The following is an 18,216-nucleotide window of genomic DNA, read 5'->3' on the forward strand; positions in this document are numbered from 1 at the left end:
AGTTTGGTGACGATAGCTATAATTGTGGCTGAGTTAATCGCGAACAAACAAACACATAGACATTCTTCTTTATATATATAGATAATATGGGTCGCCTTGGATATCGGGTTTCTTCTATATACTTAAGAAATAAAACTGCGATACTCTTTCATAGTACAATTTTTTAAGATTGTTTTTCTTTTAGGGCAAGGAACTTATAAATAAATATAGTAACACATGAAGAAAGGCGTAGAAATTATTTTTACAAACCAGATGACTCTGTGTCAGGTACGTAAAATATTGCATTAACATCTATTTAACAGCTACAATAATGTACTTCCACGTGTAGGTTTAGTTTAGTTTATTTGATTATGTTTAAGCACATGACAGCTATCTGCGTTAAGGAAGATGACTTGTTAAGAGAAACTGGCTCGTACCACGTTATACATAGTAAAACCAAAGAATCTCTAAGGAAAAGAATGAAAGCTTCCATAGACGCAATATAAACCTGTTTCGCCTCTGCGCCGCTATACCGAAGAGCCACGGCTATGCAGTGAAACACCAGCGCAGGGTGAAATTTAGATAGCGCCGTCCGAGGAGATAGTAAATTTTTTACTTCGAAATAATTCAAAATGTTTTATTTTCATACATATCTGAGTTTTATGAGCAAAATGCTGTTAGTTGGAATTTTGGGCGAGTTATAGGAATCCTATCCAATTTTTACTTTCAATTTAAACACGAGCCATACGAAGACAAAATTTAAATGAAATAAATTTCTTAGTACTTAACAGGATTCAGAGACTTTTGTTTTAGATGAATTGTGAAGTTGATCTTTTATGTTCTTATCTTTAATTGTTTTGCATGGAACATCCTAAGTTCAACTGCAAAATGAATTTTAAAAAAAAAATGAATAAATTTTATATTTTTTTCATTTGATATAATATCCAGCATTAATTTATAACTACTGCAATTAATTACATAAATAACGCTATTTTGTAATTGTTTTCATATCAAGCATATTATTAAATATTAAAATAAAGAATAACATATTTTAAGTAAAACAATATATATTGACACTTCTCAAGTTTCAGAATATAGGTATGCAAAATAATTTTAAGCATCTTCACAAATACCAAGGAATTTTTTAGACAATTATTTGGAATGACCATTATGAAAACCATGAGCAATGTTTGCAACCAAGAGCCAAAATCATATCACTTAAATTAACAAATACAAAATTACACTTAAAAGGTCTTTTAAAGAATTTCACATAAATTATTAAAATAGCTGATTTCATTCTTTTTTCGCAAAATACTCAATACTTCTTACATTTATTCATATAAGATTAAATACTTAATTTGAAAATCAAACCTATAGGTATTATTAAAACCTGGGAAGAAATTTTGTAAATAATTTACTGAATCAAATAAATATTATTATATCAAACAAATATTGTAGCCATTGGGACAAAAATTATTTCAAATTATAAAATTAGGAATAATTTTTTTTTAAATAAAAATTACAAAAATGATTTTCTTTGATGACACAATTTTCTACCTTCGCTATAAAACTAATAATTGTAAAATTGCTGTATGCTTGGATTTTTCATTTTAATTTTGCAAAAGATCTATTTAATCCAAAATTATTCAACAAATGGGTACATTTAATTCTGTAAACTTAAAAAGGGGGGAAAACATTGCCATACAATACGTAATAAATTTTTATGAATCCATAGTTAAAATTTTACAGTGAAATTTTAAAAGCAAAATTTGCTTATAACTAACTTAAACAGAAAAAATAATTAAAGACAATCCAACAATCCAAAGCACCCCAAAATAAATTGAAAACACTGAAATACATTATAATTATCCGACAATAACTTTAAAAAAAAATTACAATGAAAACGTTCAGACAATTATTTGGAATGACCATTATGAAAACCAAGAGCAAAGTTTGCACCCTATAGCCAAAACCATTTCACTTACAACATTACATTTAAAAAGTCTTCTAAAGAATTTTACATAACTAGAACCAAGCAGGACTTAGAAGAGAAGGGCTAGCTCATAGAGCTTTTTCCCCTGAAGCAGAAAGTGAGAAGTGATGACGTAGCCATGATGACACTGAGCGCGCCAATATAATTCACAGCTTGGAAATTAGCGTTTTTGAACCAGCTTTTAAAATGAGCTGTGTGTGAAAGATAGCTATAATTTGGAAGAAGCAATGTTACTGCTTTATGCATTTTAGACTGAACCATTAAAAAATTTAATAATGCTTACTCAATGTTAAAATAATAGATAAAATGTGCTACTCTTTTAACATAAAGTTCCGTGGTTTTTTTTTTTTTATTTTATTTTTATTTGCAGGTTTTTTTTTTTATTTAATGCACGTTTATTTCTAATCATTTCTTTATTTGCATTCTAACTGAGAGAATGTTTATACTGCTTCTAAGATAACTATAATAGCAGCTATTTAAATTTTACTCAAAAAACAACTTTACATTGACATAGATTTAAACATACTCGTATATCACATATATGGCAACATTTCTGCTAACCTACTTTTGATATTTTGACAAATTGTAAATTTTACATTGTTATAATTCTCTTCCGATTCAATATAATAGATATTTTTTAAATAATTTTGTAATTTATACTTATATCTATATTACAATTAAATAAATGTATATAAAACTGTTACCTTAATTTTGACAAAATAGCTTTATTCAGAGTACCTAAAACAGTTATTTAATTTTTCAAAAGTGTGAGTAAAGGAAGCAGGTCTTTTTATGCCAATTACTTTGATGTTTTATACTATTATATTTTATCTAGAATGCTAATCTAGCACAAAATCTAATCAATAATTAGTTACAAAGGATACAATAAGAATAACTTTAACAAGTACTTAACAAAATTAGTTTGTTAAATACTTGTTATTCTTGTTGGTACTATTCATAATACCGAAGATATTATCGATTAACTCATAGAAGTCAGATGCTTTCTGATTTCCTGTGCGGTAGAGTATACCTTTTGCGGTACTTTTTGAAAATAATGTTTTCTCTGGAGCGACTTTTTTCTCTCGTTTCCCTTGACCATTAAATAATTTGGTTTTAGTTTGTGACACAATTTAATTTCTTCTCAATCTCTATTTAAAACTCTTTAATAATATCAAAATTTAAAACAGTTACAGCTTCTAAAACAAATCCTCTATCTAAAACGCGGTTTCTCAGTAATTTGAGGCAGAGCGTGAAATGAGACCTCTGATTAAAACAAACTGCACATTTTGAAAAGAACCAACTTAGTCCAGTTTAGAGTCATAGCAGAGTTTTCAATCTATATGCATTTCGTCGAAACTGAGAACGCATATTTTTTCTACAGAATACAAATATTCACCTCTTTCCTTCTTTAGAGTAAGAACATTACTTTGAATTCTTGGACTACACTAAAATTTAGAAAACACTAAAAAATAAAATAAACACCATTTCTTTAATTTGATAATACTAGGTAAAGATATTCCAATTTTTTTCTTAATTTTTTTTCTTTCCAAAAATCATAGCTTTAAGATGGCAGAGCTCTTATGACGATGCAACGTGAAATATTTTCACTAGTCCACCGGATTTTTTTCTTCTTTTTCAGTAATGCATTAATCTGCGTCTTTATAAAAATAGGCTTTAGACATTTTTCCAAATTCTCCGATTTGTGCTCCCCCCCCCCGAAATTTCGCTATTTGAGATTTTAATTTCTGATACCAATTTCTGTCTAGATGTCGTCCACCCTCTTTGTCGCTGAACAAACATTCTAAAATTTTTCTTTTCTCTATTTTTCAATACTTTAATACAATTTAATACAATTTTCTAAGGATATTATTTTGTTCTTCAAATTATCAATGCATTCTTGTTTATCCTAAAACATTCAGGATGATCTACATTTTCATTTGTGAGTTTTATTTCAAAATCATTAAAATTTGATTTATTATTGTCATCATAATTTATTTTCGGCACAGCATTCCATTTCAACAGTTTCTTTTTGTGGCTATCCAAACAAGCGATTTTTCATATCATCTTCATAAATACTGCATAGAAAATGTTCGCTGCAGATTTTTCCGCTCTTCACATTAATAGAATCTTCTCTTTGACATTTGTGTATCCATTCTTTCGTCAAAAGCAAACTCTCATTTGGATCCTTTGGTCCCATGAAATAAAATATCTCATCCTTTCATACTTCTGTAAGTGCTACGGCACGTTACTGCAGCGCAAAAAGCCATATTACATAAACGATAATTTACAACATAGAATTTAAAATAAAAACTGACTAAAATTACATATATATAAATTATTTTAAATATATACATTATTAGAAAACAGATATATATATTATTAAAATTAATTTGGGATATGTAACCTCTAGAAAATCGTCTCGCAGCTCAATGAAACTACTGTTTTAAACGTGGGAAATCAGGACAGGTGGCATCACAGTGACGTCAGATTATTGCCTGTTACGTCCCCCCATTAGGCTCGCGTCGGCGAGGAGTCGAACAAAGAAATGAGCTAGCCCTTCTATTATCCCTGAGAACCAAGTACCTCTGACTACAATAAAGAACCTTTTGAAACAACGCGGTAAAAGATTGCTAATATGGCCGACGGCATGCTAGATGTTATTTCGCACATGCGCAGTGAGGTACGGAGGGTGGATGAATTGCCCCTTTAAAATAAGCTTCAGGGATATACATAATGTGTCTCTTCGGTCTGACGGAGCCACATTTGCCTCGGAGGCGTAATGGCAAACCGCACATTGAGTTGAACAGTGTTAAACGAATGTCGCATACTGCGCATGCCCAGAAACAAATTTGGCGTAATTATTATGTTGGCACGATTTGAAAAGAGGATAAATACGGTATTTGGTAAAGATGTACCGCCATCTGATTGTAAATAAATCCGGCGTTTAAGTCTTCGTAGAGTATATGTGCAATGTAAAGTAATTACTGTGTAAAATTAGATTTTTTTCCTATACTGCTCCAACAACTGGAAAGTTGAACGATACGATCAAGTTTAAATTCGATTGAAGAGTGCACAAAATGGGTAAAGGAAGTCAGCGTAAATGCAGATGCTCCAGTGGATAGCGCGAGCTTCAAACCAAATGCTATTGCGAGATTGCTTTCAGGTATGTATATATTTTCCCATTTCAGTAATTTGATATGTTATATGTGCAATATGTGATATATTGTATTTTAACACATATACAGTTCATTAACATTTTTTTAACATTTCCTAAATTTCTATATAATGTAGCATTAAGAAAGATGTTTTAAGAAATAATTTGTTTCCTTACTGTTTTAATTTTTTCGAAAAGAAACATCATTTTCGAGAAACTTCAAGAAGAAAGTTATTAGCGTAATTTTATTACAGCTAAAACTGATGCAAGGTACTTGAGTCTTTTATCTAAAAATGTGCTGAAATGTTTTGGTTGAAGTTAATATAAAATAATGTAATGAACTCGAAATGTAATGAATTGTGGTATAAATGTAAAGAATTGGTAAAAATAAAATATAATTAGTTCAAATTTACTTAACTCCTTATATTATCAAATATCTATTGAATAGAAAAACCTGTTGAAATATTAAATGTAACAAGTTCTATTTTTAAAAGGCAGATGATTGTACAGCATGTAGGAATTGATGATGATTTTTAATAATCCTAAAGTAATAGTAAATAAAGTATATTTTGATGTATGTACAATAAAGTATATTTTGATGTATGTAATTTTCATCAATGATTACATAACATTGCACTTTAATATAAAGTATGCTTGGATTGTTTTCATGTATGCTATATATTATTGCAAATTAGTTCTTCATAAAATTGTATATTTCTGCTGTGAAAAAGTATATATGCAATCATGCAAGTTGTAGGAAAACATGTACGTGTACTGCACATGTACCAGGAACAAGATAACAATTATGACTGTCAATCATCATTTGCTGACTGTATCTGTCAAGCTGACTACACAGACTATAGTAGCCAAAGATAAGTTGTAGAAAGTGTGTTTCAGAGTTGAATATATGAATTAAAGTTAGTAGGATAATTATTCTTAACTAAATAATAAAATTTAAATAAAACCCCTTATTTCATTTTTTATAAATTCTCTTATTATTATGATGTGATTTCACAACCATCGACCCTCTCCTATTGTTAAATAATTCATTCAGCACTGAACAACATATTATTTTATTGGTATAAAAAATAATATATTTTGTGTGTATGACCAAGTTATGATCTAAGATTTTTCAATACTTGAATCATCCTTTTAGAGATTTTTATAAAATGATTTTTTTAATTTCAGGCATTGGCACAGTGAATGGCAGCTGAAAAATTTTGACCCTTGTTTCTGGAAGTGAAATGTTAGATGTAAGTAATGATGTCTGAGACCCTTATTACACGGCATTTGTTTCACATGAACAACTTTTTTCGGACAATTTTTCTGCCTGGTTTACTATTGAAAGAAAGACATGCGTTTTCCTTCCTTTCTAAAAAAATTGCAAATTGTTCGTTTTCAATCAATCAGCTATCAGCTTGTTTGTAATGGGGAACCAGTTTCCCATGTTAACCCCAAAGTGATCTATGATAATTGGCTGTTGTGACAAAGCAGAAAAATTGTGCCAAACAGTTATTCTTCCGAAACAAACTGACGTGTGATAGCATCCTTACTGTTAATAATACTGTGAAGCACTTAATTGTATGCTTTGCTAATGAATATGTACTAGGCAATCGTGGTTATTATGAAAGAGGTGAAATTTCAAATACAATTGTTTCAGTTACAATTATTACAGATATTATTTAATTTTGTAATAATGCTAATTAAAAATATGAATTAAGAAAATGCAAAAATTAGTGTATAAGCATACTAAATAGTTCAGAGTAAGACTTGTACTTAATTTATAGTAAGCACTCATTCACACATATGATGACTCGTACACTGATATAAATTTGATATGCTTTTATACTGTTTACATGTCTTCTATATTCAGATTTGAATTATCGTCTGCCAACAAATTCAGTTAATCAGGCATTGTTGACCTTATTAGTTTCTTGCAGATGTGTGAACTTTGGAAACATTTTTAGATTTAGTGTAGATTTTGTTTGCTTTTCAGGTTTTCTCATAATATCAACTAGAAACATTACCTCTTCATTTTAAAGGTCAAAGAGATAAAATAAAAAAAAAATTAATTAGTTAATATGAAACCTAAAATGTTCTTTTATTACACAACTATTATTTAAGCCATCTAAATGGGCGCAATATTTTTATAATACTTTTATTTAATTTTCCAGTATATGTTATTGAAGCCATTCAAATCCCACTTGGGCATTTTCAAGCATATTAGTTGTTGAATATTATGTCTGACTGTAAACACACAGGCAAAGTATGTATAATTATTATGTAATCTAACCTATCTTTCCTTCAAATATTTCTTTAAAATTACAGGAGACAGGCATACATTTGAGCTTTGATTAACAGACTTAGTGTAGTCGCCATGATGGATAAGAAAACAGATGAATAATAGACCACCCATAATCACCAACATATATGCAAGAACATATAATGCAAGGATTTGAGAATAAAGATTGCTTATTAGCATAATAGTGCACTGAATATTAGATATAAAAATTATAGAACTGAAAGATTTGTCACGTATCATCTTTGCTTATTATTATATATATTGAAAATAAACAGTTTGCTTCTGCAACAAAATAAATATCGAGTGTCTTGAAATGTTTTGTATACCTGGAGCTTTACAGTTCAGTACATTATACAAAGAGCAGTATATATAATGATTATCAGGTCTGCACAGAAATTTTTAATCGAAAATTCTTTTGTATAGATTTAGTTGATATTTCGTATCTTGTGTACAGATTTAGTTGATATTTTGCAAGACATGGCAATATTTCAGACTTTTATTCTAATTACTGTGACAAAACAATCATTAGAAAATTATACACGTATGAAAATTATTAATATTACATTATGTAGCTTATATTAATAATTTTCATACGTGTATATGTAATATTTTGGCAGGCACAGGAATGACCAAAGCTTGACAATATAACTACATCATAGGCCAGGCATTGTTATGGCTGGATAGAAGGTTGCAAAATGACGACAAAGAAGGATTTAGCTTTTTAGATCCCACATCTTTATTCAATTCTCTCAGCAGATCATTTTGCCTTTAGATGAAATTCTCAAAATTATATATTCAATATTGATTTAAACTAAGTAAGATTAAATTTAGACTTTACGTCATATCTGCTTTAACAAAGGAAAGAACAAGATGGGAGGAGCAGCTGCAAGGTCTTGTAGCAGCGGTAGAAGAAAGCAGTCGGACGAGAAATGGCACGTATTCAGTATGTGTACTAGCGGTTATATAACATGCCAGAATGTTCTCGAAAGTACTGGTCTAGGATAAGATCCTGAAACTGCAGTAAGTTAATTATAGGTTGCATGCTCGCGCAGAGCAAAGCCACTGTATTTTCTATATTTTACATGTATATAATACATATTTTTTGTGTCTTGGTGAATACATTCTACCTCGCTGGCAGGTAACAGAAACTGACGATCAAAAGATTGATGAATATTTAATAATTTTGATGAGATTATCTAGGAAAGTAAAATAGTTTAAAACGTATTAAATATGGTTTTCCAGAAGGTTTCCTAGCATAGTTTTTAATCTCAGACTAAATGATACACATTATCTGGAAGTTCATATTGTGTCATAAAGTATGCTTTATTGTAATTAGTCTTAGATTGTAAAGTTAAATTTATGAAAATATGATGAGTTAAAAATGTATTGCAGATATTAAACTAGATTTTAATTATATGCAATTTTGAAATTTTAGAGATCTTGCTTCATGTAATTATTTTTAATGTTTTTATTAAATTCTTAATTAATGCTATTATGCATGCATTAGAAAGTGAAATGAAATAATACTTAGGGATATCATTTGGCTGCATTCTGTTGTTTCTCAGTTAAACTATTCTGCATTCAAAAAATTACTCAAGGATTCTCACGAATACCAGCTCAAACAGTTCCAAAGTATTTCTGCAAAATATACGTAATTACTTAAGAATTGTATCTTTTTGATAATATTATTTAGCCTTTACAAGTTACTGCCAAAATTATTTTGTAAATCAGAAATCTTTGAGGGGTTAGTGTGTCTCGCATAGTTACCCTGGTGCCACACTATAACACTGAAATTGATAGATGTATAATTGAATGTTTAATCAAAAATGTCTAATTCCTCTTTTATGATATTTCAATAATTGATACTACTGAAACAAGAAATATTAGTACATTAACATTTTCTTAATATTCATTGTGTATTTGTTATGATACATGTATTAATGTCATTACAAGTTAGCATTTGGTAATGTTTGTTTCAACAATTTAGGGTTTGATGAAGTGCCACAGAGATTATCGCTTAAAGAATGCCTGCAGGCCAACCACCAACACAAGATATTAAAAGAAGAATGAAAATGAAGATTTAACTATAAGGAAAAATCTGACTAATATTATTACTCATAACACTTAATTGTTTCATATTACTGTAAATTTATGCGAGTTTTCCTGTATTCTGTTTATTTTGCAACTTATGTTATTGTAAATTCATGTATGTTTTCATTCTTGCTCTGTCATGCATTTCATACTAATCGTTTGCTGTGCATATTAATTATATGTGTATATTACATCATTGAATTACTGTATTTGAATTTTAATAAACTTTTTTACCATTCAGTAGTACTTTTCCATAAAACCCTGAACATTCTAAACATCCCATATCACTAATCCTGGATTCTAAATAATACTTGAGTTTACTTAATTCATGTATTAATAACGAATTTGAAAAATAATACAATAATGACATATTTTGAGGTAAAATAAATACTGCTCAATTGGACATTTTAAAATGTTTTTCCTTTTAATAGAGGAACATTTTTTAAGGATTTAATTATTAGTATTTGAATATTGTATTAATATATGATTAATTAGTATATGAATATATTGTGTGTAATGAATAAGTAAGGCAGTGAATAAATTTTGAACAATAATTTCATGAGGAAATATGATCTGCCTGGGTTAAAAAATTAATCTTTAAATCCTATTTATGAGATTATATGGCTGAAATCTGTAGCCCAAAAGCAGTTAAAGCAACCCACCCCCAAAAAAGAAGACATTTTAAATAGTTTCTTCCAAAACTTGAAATATTTAAACATTACACGACCCTAAATTTCTAGTGAATTTAAAATACTCATTTCATTCAGTTCAGCTAGTGGCCATTATATGAAATTTTCCTATATTATTAAAATGTTCTTCATAATTTTGCAAGGTGAAGAGCACAAATGTTCTGCCCTCATAACTAATGATGATATAATAAGCATGAAGTAGACTTCAGCGTAAGGAATATGGAACTATATATTTTGCTCTTTGTTTATTAATTAGCTCACTTTTAAAAAATTCATATCATATAGTAAGTAGTATTCATAATTTTTCTCATTTTCTTAATATTTCATTGAAGTATTTAAATGTTAATTTAATTAGAAATACCTAATAATGTCAAATGCATATATTATTATACAGAATGGGATTCTGACCATAACACTCGGGCAAAGTGATATACATGTTAATTTTTCAACAAGTTTCTGCGTTATGCTTTTTACTCTCTACACAATGTTTAATTATTATTTTTTTTATTATTTGTAGGACCTTAGGTCCTACAAATAAAAAAAATAATAGTAATACCAGAAAGTGTGACTTTCTTATATTATCCAACAGGAGACCTATGTTCACATCTTATATTTTGAATTTACAGTTTTCTTTTGTAGATGACAGACACCATATATTCAAAAGAAATTAACATGCTGCTGGATATATGCATGTGTTTTTCATATTTACAGCTATTGCATGTGATGTTATGTAATCGGGTAAAAAATGAAAGAATTAAGTTTATTGACACCAAAACAAATGCATACTTCGATATAAAGGCTGCATAAAAATGAAAATGGCTAAATTAAAATAGTGAATTGAGGTTGTAGAGTTCTCATTTATTTTTATTAACCAGCTATTTTATGATAATTAACTTTTCTTTTTTCCTTTCCATTTTCCTGCCAGAATGCTGATTTTGAGTGTATTCGAATGAGGTGAATTCATTTCGTTACTTTTGATTTACGCCATAAATGCTGGCTGATTCTGTATGAACAAGCTGTGCACTCTGTTAATTTGTCCGAGTCCATAAAAGGGTTTTTTTTACACATATTCCAAACCTCTGTTGTAATTTCCAAAACATAACGAAAAGTCGCTAAAGTTTTCCAGAGTTCTCACACAGTATATATTACCAAAGTGGGTGAAACTCGTATAAGGTATAAGAAAGACCAAAAGGAGATTTATTAAATCAAGAAAAGTAATCGGTGGAAAAGGCATTTAATCTTAATAATGAAAACTCGAATTTTACACCAAATATTCAGACTTTTGTAACTGTTTTATATTTAATTAGCGAGAGTTAAAAATAAAAATTACCTTTATATTCATAACATAGGTTACATTCTGTTAATTTCTCATAAATAAACATAAAGAATACATTGACAAAATCATTGTACTAAGCTATTTTGGTAAAATAAAATCTACTATTTTCATTGTACTTCAAATTTAGGTTGTTTTCATGAAATTCTTTTATTATACTTGATAATCAATCTTCAAGTTCGAAAATAAGTTAACTGTAATTACATTTGTTTTATGATCAAATATTTTAATTTGGCATTTGAGCATTTCTTTTTCTGTTTGACATCTCTGCTCTGTTAAGGTTATAACCAGTTAAATTGTTACTGTGTCTCTGAAAAATCAACAGCATTCTTAAACACCATTTTAAAAATATTTCTGTGTGTAGTATTTTATCAGTGGAATTTTTCCTAAATAAATACAGAAGTTGTTATGAAAACATTTGAGAGTACATGTCTTGAAAGAAAAACAGTATTCGTAGTGTTTAGTCAATTATGATATATTAACAGCTATCATAGCTTTGCATGTATGTTGTATGCATTATACACATATATATGCATAAAGACCCAATTTTGGCAATAAGTAGAGCTGTTACAAAATAATCATGAAGTCTAATGGAACGTACTCGTCACACATACTGGGGGGGGAATCAAATTTATGTACGTATTTGCCACTCTTAAAGAATTTTTGGGGGGAATTACAAATGTACCAATTTCTTATTAATATATAATAATTTGTTAATATTAAAGAAAAATTTATTTCTTAACTTAACTAAGCCAGCTAAGTCATAGACCGAAATATGTGTTTCTGCAGATATTCAGAACTTCCAGAACTACGAATACATTCACAGTTACAAAATATGTAAAATATATTTCTTTTAAATGCTTGGAATATTTGGAAAAATATCTAAATTCAAAGAAATGGTAAAATACGTTTCACTTGCAGATTCTTTGTTATTTATTTGATTATATCACCATTAATAACAATGTTCACCCCCCCAGAATAAAAAATATATTATTTATGTACTGAAGTCTTGGTTTGTTTCCCTTGACAAGTCAATTAATCTATCATCAATGACAATAGCTACCTTTTAAATACTTTTAATTTTGGCACTTAAAATGTTTGCATTTCAAAATAATATTTCTATGCAGCTTTTAAATAATTTTGAATGCAACAGAAATCTAAATAACTTCAAATGCTGACTAAAATTCATTCCAATAATTCATCGCTTTAAATTTCTGTTCCTTGCAGATGATACAGGAAAAACCTTTTCTAATAATATATTTCTAATTCTACCAGGAATTATTGATAAATAACCCGATGAAAAAATTGATACAGGCATAGATGGAGGAGATGTAAATAATTATTACGAAATAATGTGAAGCAGTGTTTGCATTCAAAATGTAAGATGTTATACTTATGAAATTCTGCACTTCACTTTGGAACTGTATGAATTTTCGCTCATAAAAAGACTGAAATTTAGGATATATTAGTTACACTTTTAAGGAATAAGAACAATTCAGAATTTACCATACGTTACATTCGTACATACGCAAAGAAACACGGACATACGTAAAAAATATAGCAAGTGTTTGCAAATAACATTGAAGAAATTTTACAATTCCTTAATGCTGTTTACTTAATTCTTTTAAATAAGAAATAAAAGCGCGAATTAACAAACTAAGCGGGAAAATCCAGTTTACATTACTGAGAATTACAACATGTAAACAAATTGCATCTAAATAACGAATTATTAAACACAATATATGATAACAATTATTAAATGCACTGTTAGACAAATTAAAATGAAACATATATTAGAAAAATAAGCAAGTGCAATCGGTATGAACGTTAAAATAACTAATAAACAAAGTTCCACAACATTGCAGTTGTACACATCACTCGACCACACTCGACAGCCATTGAGATCACGAATGAGGTAGCGTAGGGTTGCTTTTAAGCGCCAATATTTCTTCCCGCGCCAAAGGTACACCATCAAGCATGCGCAGTAAGCGAAATTCGCTTAACACTGTTCAACTCAATGTGCGGTCTGCCATTACGCGCCCCGGAGAACCTTTACTTCTTCTCCTTAGATATTCTTTAGTAAAACCATGAAAACGCCTATGCAGCCAGCAGGTTCGCCAGGATCCATCCCAGTTCGAAGTATCAGTATTCAGTGACTTTACCATTCTGCCACTGGTGAACACTTTTTTTTTAATTTATATTAATTAGATATGTTATTAAAGAAATAAGAATTAAGATTTTAAAAAAATAAGCTTATTGCTTTTGAATCATGCATATTGTTAAGCAATCAATCATTCAGTTTGTTAAGAAATTACAAATTTATTAAATTTGAAAAATAAATTAAAGATGCTACGTTTTGCCCAATGGCAGCATTTTGAGAACTTTTTATGCGCAAGACGCGTATAAGATAACATGTTAAGTTTTGCGCAGTGGCAACACTTGCCAAGGAGAATAGATAACATACCCACAGTAAATAAAGTTAAAAAAAATGTTTCTATAATTTTCTAATTTAAGGTTCCGAAAAGAACGTTTCTAACGTCTAAAAGTTAAAATCTGTCTTAAAAACTTATGGTGCTATGTAAAAAATTCGGAAGACAATCGAACCTGAAGAAAAATTGAAGATAAATTTAAATCGTTAACGCACTGATCGTTTTCCAATCCTAGAAGTAAAATGAAAGTTTCAAATAAATTATCGTAGAATAAGTTTTAGATTTTAAGATCCAGCATAGGACTACTCGAAGGTTAAATGCAAGTAAGAGAAAACAAAGAGAAAAAGAAGTAATAATTAAAAGACTGTATGCTATTATTTTTTTTTTTTTTTTCTTTTTCCCATTGTTATAATCTGATGCTAGACCACTACTAAAAATAACAGTTACACACTTTTAAATAACTGAATTCATTAGTGACAAATTTGTCTGTTGATATAAAAAGATGATGATCTTAATATGGCATTCCGATGCTCGCACGTATTATTACTCTTTGTTACATCTTGATTACCCGTTATTATGACTACGTAACACCCATTATCATACTGTTGTCTTTTAAGAGAGTTACATTGCTCCAGCTATTATTGTCAATAGAGTCAATAATTTTTCTAACTGGTGAATAAGAATGATCCATCCTTTTGATTCATATAAAGAACTTTTACTCTAAGCAGTGGATGGTTTTTTTTATTTTTTTTTATTTTATTTTATTTTATTTTTTTATTTTAGCGAAAGCGTTTAAAATGAGCATAACGTTTGATTCACACTTTACCACAATTTAAAAATTTCTCCATCGGAGCTTCTAATAATAGAGCTTCTAATAATCTTCTAATATATTGGGGGGGGAGGAAATAAATTACGCTTTCTTTCTTGACTTATTATAATTCATTTATTTCAATTGCTACTTATAAGTGGAACCGATCTTTAAAATAATTTGTTTGTGCAGAAATATTTATTATTCATTTTAAACAGATATTATCAATATTTATTATTGTACGTAATGTTATAATAAGTTGTATTATTAGATTTTATTTTTCGTTTAAGAGGGACTACAAATTTTCTCAAACTTTTTGATATGGAAATCTAAGAAAAGATCCAAAATTAAACTATATGACAATTACTTAATGTTACTGAAGAGTGATTTATGCCCATACATTAAAAATAAAATTGTTGATGTATTAGATATGAGATTCTCAAATAAAAACATGCAATAAAACTATAAAGAAATGGTTTTCCCTCAATCAACCCACATTTTCTCCTACTAAACTGTAACAACCTTGATGCAATGTTTGCGTTGCCTCAGCCTGCTAACAAATGAAAAAAAAAAAAAAAAAAAAAAAAAAAAAAAAAAAACCCTACAGTTATATAAACTTAAATCTTGACGTCAAGATAATATACAGATTAAATTAGCAATTCAAAACAAAAATTAAAGCAACCTCTTTTCATATAAAATTTATTTTAGTCTTTCATAGATTTTATTAATTAAGCTTAGTAATCAATTATTGCCGCTTGGACGCTGAATATAAATAACATACCGAATATATTGTAAAAAGAAATGGCAACACTTCGGCTCAGATTAAGACTCTTTTCTTCACTTCTTATACCTCAGTCTTGGTTTAGCTGCATCATACATTCCATGGTAAAACTGACAATGAGAAACTTTTGTGCTGCCCCTTTGTCAAAACACATCTTTTAGAACTTTTACATCTTTTACTTACTTCTTTTAGAACATTTTTATAACTATAAGTACGACTACGAAAATATAAAGCCCGCATAAGAACTTTTTTATGAACATGACTGCTACTGCATCAGATTAGATATTTGCCGACTGCTACTGCATCATATTAGATATATCATACTAAATGCGCTGAATTTTCACATTAAATTTTTATGTTCTTATTTTTTCCTTAATAAAAATATTTTGAACTAAAAAGTAAATTTAATATTATCACATGTAACAGTAAAATATGTTACACTGTGACTGCTAACAATATTAAATCCAGTATTATTTCATTTTTTACATGGAAGTGAGTTCTTGCTAAATGAATATATATTAATTTAATATCAAGCATTTTATAGTTACGCAACATGCAATATAGCTGACTTAAATCCTTTGAAAAATAAATACAATATTCCGATATAAAAAGCAAAATCTCTAATTTCATAGTTTAAATGAGATATTTAAGAAATATTTGTTAATTGTGATTTTTGGTTAGCAAGAAAAGTATATCAGCATCACACGATGCTGCAAAAGAAATGACAAAATTACTTACATGCACTTTTGCTACCCTAAACAACAGCATTTTAATATAGAATAATCTTAAATTGGATTTGTTGCATCTGGCAATTTCCAAGGCATCCTTTGAACGTTCAAACAAGATTATCTCTTGTTTCCTTTTACCGGCTTCCTCTTTAGAACGATTTCTTCTCTATCATCTAATGCTAACTACTAACTATAAAGTGCATTTAGAAAAGACTAGAGATTGCGTTATTGAAAAATGTTCATCGGTAATCTTTTCTTACGAAATTCGTTACTGTTGAATTGAATTTGAAATTGAATATTAAATGTTGTAGCATTTCCTTCACAGCATATTCTTGTCAACGAGAAAGACATATTAGATTTAAACTAGCCTAGTTAAAAATTAGAAAGCATATATTATTTTCATTGAAAAATCAGATTTATGATGAATGTGCGAAACATCAATAACTTACATTTCCTTAACACGTCTGACCATTTCAATTATGAGAAAGCGATGCTTTTTTTAATTTTTTTAGACGTACTCTGCTGCGCATACGATATAAATATGCAATAAGTATTTTGTTATGAGTGTCACTTAATTTTTCATAATTTATCTCGGTGGGATAAAAAAAAATTCTGAAAATAAGTAAGCAAAACTAGTTAGAGAAATGGCAGTAGCCAGGAAATAACTTATCAATCGAGAAAGACCTAGACTAAGTGAAAATGTAGGAAAAATGTAGCATTAATTTTAAGTTTAGATGCATAACACTGCATGAAATAATTTTAAATGTGGACAATTTTTCTTACTTTAATACTAGGAAATCCACAATGAAAATAAAATTTTTATTCCTATTATTTTGATCAAGATCAATGAAAAAAATTCTAAAGAACATAGTTTCCTAACTTATAAATCAATATTATTAGTTTGAAAAAATAATTTTAAACAATGTTTTTGTATGGTTTCATGTTTGGACCACGGAGTGATAATTTTCAGTTTAGCTCAAGTAATTAATATGTATTAATATACATTAATTTTTTTTTACTTTAGCTTAAGTAATATGCATAAATGTACATGAATTATTCGTCACTTTAGCTAAATAATACGCATAAATATACGTGAAATGTTTTATGCCTTAGCTGAATTAACATATCCATGAAACGCCAGTGCATATATACGATTTTTTTAAGTCATTCTTTACTTATTCATTTAGGTTTTAAGTTTTTATTATTTTAGGCTTTTAGTTTTTCTGCTGAATTTATAATATACATATATATCAAAGATTGAATTAATGTAATTATATTAATATAGCTATATGGTGTTTTACATAACAATTAAACATAATGCATTTAATGCCATAGAAATAAAAAAAACAATATTTATAATGAATTGAAAATGTTTTTTGATATGAAAATAAATATCTTCAAAAAGAAGTATTGTGAAGTGTCAGCCATGGTCTGGGCATTTATGAGAAATTTTGTTATGCTGAACCGAGTTTTTTACTTCCATGCTCATCCCACAGAGCAATAAAGGTTCAGTTACAAGGCTTTATGACTGTTACCTTATAAGGTATTTGTTCCGCCTTCTTAGCGAGCCTTCGTGGTGTAGTGGTCTGCACGCTCAGCGCGTCATTGAGAGGTCAGCCGTTCGATTCCCGGCGAATGCACTGTTAATTTTTCATCTTGTCTGCTTCCAAAAATACTTAATGTCTCTACAATGGCGCCCGAACTAAAAGGGTGTTGAATGATGATCCTCCAGGATTTGGCGACTGGGTACCCTAAAAACCCCAGTCGCCCTTTAAAAGCGGGAATATATAAGGTATTTCTCCCGCCTTATTAGCGAGCCTTGGTGATGTAGTGGTCTGCATGCTCAGCGCTTAATTGAGAGGTCGGCGGTTCGATTCCCGGCAAAGACTTTGTAATTTTTCATCTTGCCTGCTTCCAAAAATGCCTAAT

The 18,216-nt window shown here is 29.0% G+C and overlaps 1 protein-coding gene across 3 annotated transcripts in view; it reads right to left on the reverse strand.

The window, feature by feature from the left end:
* The window catches only part of LOC118202146 (diacylglycerol lipase-beta-like), a 189,706-nt gene that overhangs the window by 105,415 nt on the left and 66,075 nt on the right, over positions 1 to 18,216 (reverse strand). The window lies entirely within an intron of this gene.

This window comes from Stegodyphus dumicola, chromosome 2, assembly GCF_044657685.1.
Source record: "Stegodyphus dumicola isolate Sdum_Otavi_A_Nest chromosome 2, ASM4465768v1".
Taxonomy (NCBI): Eukaryota; Metazoa; Arthropoda; class Arachnida; order Araneae; family Eresidae; genus Stegodyphus; species Stegodyphus dumicola.